At 38.4% G+C, this 5354-nt stretch overlaps 1 pseudogene; it reads left to right on the top strand.

The window, feature by feature from the left end:
• Positions 1 to 305: 305 nt before the first annotated feature.
• On the top strand, positions 306 to 1137 carry LOC103677657 (annotated as a pseudogene).
• Positions 1138 to 5354: the final 4217 nt, after the last annotated feature.

Genomic DNA, 5354 nt, shown 5'->3' with positions numbered 1-5354 from the left:
CAGCTATGCAGAGCAGCTGGTGGCCATGGCCAAGAGCCTGTGAGTGCCTCCAGGCATTCCAGTCCAAGCCTGTAGAGGCCATTCCCATGCAGGGATGTCACACTGGAGCAGGCACATTGGGGGTCTTGACTCTTTCAGAATGCTAGTGCCAAGTGGAGATGCATCCCTTTCTCCCTCACCCTTTCCAGATGCAGAGTGGTTTTGCCTGCCACAAATTCCCCTGCACTCTGCAATGTACTTCCCCGTCTTCTAGGACCTCTCCAGAGTGAAGCTCCTTGGAAATGAGATTCTAACTTGGTTGGACCATGGAGCAGAATGCAGCAAATAGTAATATGTATTTCAACAAAGCAGACTGTTAGGCAGATTCAACAGCAGGTCCAGGGGCATCCATTAGTGGTACAAGTCAGTGTTAATTACTAGCCTGTTAATCACGTCAACTGGCCAACCTAACATTGTCCACACTGTCCCTTTTGGACAAGGTCACATCATCACACACGAACCTGTATCTGGGACACAGAATCTGTGGCAGATTTTGTTGGATCTGCACAGACAAATCCAGCTCTGGGGAAGGAACAGAGGACAAACGTTGCAGGTGCAGGGCCAACAGGACCCCACTCAGCAGATCATCATTCAACAGCTGCAGGCAGCTTGCAATGCCAGCCAGACACAAACACAAACACGGTTGCAGATCGCTGTCCAGGAGCAGCAAGTAGCACAGACTGTTGAAGGGCAGACTGTCTTCTATCAGCCAGTTGATGCAGATGGCATCACTCTCTAGCAAGGCATGACCACCATCTCAGCAGCCAGTTTGGCAGAGGCATGGAGTGTTCAGACAGAGGCCAATACCAACAAACCAGCAGTGGGCATCGTAACTCTACCAGTGGCAGGCTGTATGATCAATTCAGGAGGGACGGTAATTAATGATGGTTCCTGGGGGTGGCTCTGTGCCTGCTATCCAGGGAATCCCTCTACCTGAGACAGAGATGCTTGAAGAAGAGGTTTTTATGTGAATGCCAAACAGCCCATCATCTTTGTAAGAGGAGGCAAGCCCAGGGTTAATCTAGAGGAAGAAGGGACATTCCAAAGGAAAGAAGGAAGTACCTGTATGAGACATGCCATAGCACAGAAGCGTGGTGAAAACGGGCAGGATGATTATTCTCTCCAAAGGAAAAGGATTGTCCCCCATATGCAGGAGCCACACCAAATAAATTTTTTAAAAAAGCAATGGTACAGATCATCCAAGTGTTCTCATACCAGGCCATGTGATGCAGATGATCAAGGTTGTATTCCTTGCCACTGTTTCCACCTGTTTTAGAAAATTAATCAACTCTTTTGAAGGGATAGCCAAAACCACATTCTGCCCTTTCGTACAGAGCAGAGACCACTTAGTTTTTAATAAGGTTCTCAGTATTGTAATTGCAGCAACATCTGGGAAATTGAAATGGCAAGCTTTTGTCTCACCCTTTCAGTCCAGACCTATTTCAGACTGTGGATAACATTGACATTTCACAGATTAGGATGCATCAAGGGACCCATGCTAGCCCAACATGAGGACTTATGTTGACTGGGCAAGCAGGCCACCCAACTCAGCAGGAAAGAAACTTCTCAACCTAAACTGTAATCAGGGAATTCATAGCCCCCTCATTCCCACAGGAATTTGGTTAAACAGCATCTGTGCTTCTGGTTGGGGAGCTCGTTTTGACTAACTGAACAAACATGTTATATTCATGGATGGCTTCCAGACACAGAAATTCAGTATTGTTACTTGGAAACAATAAATTCTCTGAGATATAAATACATACATACATTACATACATACATACATATATCGTTTAGCTTAAAACAATGATTCTCAAAGAGTTCTTTGACAAACAGTAGTTCAGAATATGTTAAGAATTGTTAATGTCTGGCAGAAGGGGTCCTGTGATCATTATGGTAATATATATGTTGAAAACTAAAGAGATTTCTATACTGCAGGACTTACCAGACCCTCCAGTGTTTTTAAGTTTTGTGAATATCTAAGAGGGAGGTAGAGTGTGCAGCACTTGCCAAAATTACTTGACATAAAATCAATTCATTTCCAGCATCTAATGGAACAGCTTTTCTGTGAAATACACTTTAGGGGCACCTGGGTGGCTCAGTTGGTTGGGCAACTGCCTTCAGTTCAGGTCATGATCCTGGAGTCCCAGGATCGTCCCACATCTGCCTCCCCGCTCAGCGGGGAGTGTGCTGCTTCCTCTGACCCTCCCCCTCCCGTGCTCTCTCTCACTCTCTCTCTCAAATAAATAAATAAAATCTTTTTTAAAAAAAGAAATACACTTGAAAGAATATCAACTTATGTTTTAATAATTTCTTTCTTATGAAGTAAAACATGAAACTACTTGCTCATATATGCATGAAAAAGTGACCTTTTTAAAATAGTGAAATATTTGGTAAAAATAAATGTATGTGATATTTGATAAGATTTCTCTATATTACTGGTATTTTCACTATATAAATAATATATACTTGGAATATTGTGGCTACTGATTATTGTAGTTCCATATTTGTATCTCAGAAATAATAACTTTCAATATTCTGACCATATACACTCTTTTTCCCTGTCTTTCAAACTCTTACAACTCCTAACTCTTCCTAACTCTTACTACTATGATCTCATTAAGAGTTCCTACTTTTTTCAATTATCTCCCACTTAATCAGATCATGTTTTCTTCACTGCTCTCCATACTAACCCAAGAAAAGAGGAATACACCAAGGACTCTCTCACATAGATATTTGCAATGCTTAGTGTGGAGATTACTAAATAAATAGATAAATAAACTTTTTAAAAAATGGATTAAAAAAGCATGTATTGGCAAAGCTGTGGAGAAAAAGGAACCCTTTTAAACTGTTGGTGGGAATGTAAATTGGTTTAGCCTATGGAAAACAGCATGGAGTTTCCTCAAAAATTAAAAATATAACTACCGTATTATCAAGTAGTCCCACTCTGGGATATATATCCAAAGGAGATGAAATCAGTATCTTGAAGATATATACACTCCCATGTTCATTGCAGCATTATTTTTACAGTAACCAAGATTTGGAAATGACCGAAATGTCCATTGACAGATAAATAGAAAAAGAAAATGTGGTCTGTACATACAATAAAATATTATTTGGCATTGAAAAAGAAGGAAATTTTGCTGTATATGAGATACTGGTAGTTGCATGATACTACTTACATAGAGATATAGAAAATAGTCATTAATATAGAATTAGAGAATAGAATGGTGGCTACCACGTGCTGGGGGAAGGGGCATGGGAAGTTGCAGTTCAATCGGCATAAAGTTTCAGTAATATAAGATGATCAGAGTCTAGATATCTGCTGTAAAAATGTATATAAATAAACAATGATAATGTAAAAATATGATAAAAAAAAAAACCTCTTGCCTCATCTGTTAATTAACAGGTGAAGAGAGAGCAAATGTGAAGTTTATTTCCGACTTTTAGGGCCAATGTCAAAGGTTGATAATGTTAGATGTGGTCCAAAGAATCCCAAAGTCTCATAAATCTTACCAATCCAGTAAATAACTTCCTCTCCCAGAAGATATCCACAAAGGAGAAGTAGAAGGAAGGTAGGGTATTTGTACTCTAACTTCTTCTTTCCAGTAGGGTGGGGAGAAAGTCTCTTCTATGTGGAAATAAAAATATGGTAGAATAGGCATTCCTCTCAACATTAAGCATTATTAGAACTGTACTTTTCAGGGTCACTCAAATCTCTATTCTTCTTAAAGTCAGTTACTATATATAATTTCTTCTCTTAATTGGCACTTATAAGCATCTTACATGTTTAATATTTCTTTTTTAGTATTCTTTCTTTGTTTCCACAACTGATCTTTCTTCTAATTTCTTCCCATTTTCCTCCACTCTGATATATCCATTAAATTCCAGTCTTACTTAACTCTTGCCTTTCATTCTTTTCTGCTGCCCGTGTTTACCAAAATTTTTCATTTTGTGAAATATATAGAAAATAAAATAAATATTTTTGAGCCATTAGGTTAAAAAATTGCTTAACCCCAAAGATAACAGGTTTAGTGGCTACAACTGCCTTAAGCCCAACATCCACCATGAAGGCTGAAATAATAACTTCGCACCCTTCTAACACATTCTTAGCACACTTGAGTGCAATGACAAACTAGTTGGTGAGTTTGCTCACATTTTATCATGGATTCTCATTGAAATCTTCATATATCATCTATATGCTATCAGTTTCCAAATCTCAATCCCCAGATACTCTTTTGCATTCCAGATCTGTTTATATAAGCAATATTAAACGTATCCACTTGGATGTCCATCAGTTATCTCAAATTTATCTGTAACCAAAAGTTCCCCCCCAAACCTTTCTCACCTACTTTGACTAAGCTGGGGTTTCTTAATCTCAGCACCACTGACCATTTTTTCCAGAAAATTATTTGTTGTGGGAGGCTGTCCTGTGCATTGTAGAATGCAGAGGCCAGCATATCGGACTTCTGTCCTAGATGCTAGTAGCATCTCCCTCAGTCGTAACAATCAAGGAGATATTGCCAATGTCACCAGGTGGGGAGAGGGCAAATTCGCTCCCAGTTGAGAACCATTTCATTAAAGTGTTCAAATCAGAAAAATAAAACCCATTTTAGAGTCCTCTGTTTATCTTATGCCCCTTATTTTAAGTGTGTAATAATTAATTTATTCAACAATTATTTTAGTCTTCACTGACACTAAATTGTTTCAGACTTTTGTCATCTCCTGTTGGACTGTTTTAATTGTCCCCCAAACAGTCATCATCATTCTATCTTCTGAAATTTGCAATGAATCATTGTCAGTTACATCAAAGTGGTATTTCTAAAGCACAGAGTTAATAAAGATACAGTCAATTAAAAACCTTTCAGTAGTTCCTAATCACTAAGAGGATAAAGACCTAAACATAGCCTTTGTCCTAGAATATATGAAAGTCATATGACTAGCCTCTCCACTCCCAATTAATTACAGCATCCTGTGGAAAAGATAAATATTGATAACAGTAGTTTCAAAATTTAAAAATATGATTGAAAAGCAAAAACAAAACAGAGTCTCCAGTAGTGTAGAACGCTATAGAGAGGTTGAGAAAATGAAGTTTGAAAGGTATACGTTTGATTTATTAGATCATGCGATTTCATTGAAGAGATGAGAGCAGAAGTGAGAATTTAGTTAAGGAATAAAAGCTAAGGAATGAACAGATTGTGAGGCAGCAAGAGGAGAAAATTCTTTCAAGGTGTTTGGATAAGAGAAAAATGAAGTTTTATATAATGCTGATTGTAAAGTGATTGATGGTGGTTTTTTTGTGTTCGAGATTAGAA

The sequence above is a fragment of the Ursus maritimus genome, unplaced genomic scaffold, assembly GCF_017311325.1.
Source record: "Ursus maritimus isolate PB19 unplaced genomic scaffold, ASM1731132v1 scaffold_10, whole genome shotgun sequence".
In the NCBI taxonomy this organism is placed as follows: domain Eukaryota; kingdom Metazoa; phylum Chordata; class Mammalia; order Carnivora; family Ursidae; genus Ursus; species Ursus maritimus.
The sequence above is the reverse complement of the archived record's forward strand: the minus strand, read 5'-3'. Positions and strand labels throughout refer to the sequence as shown.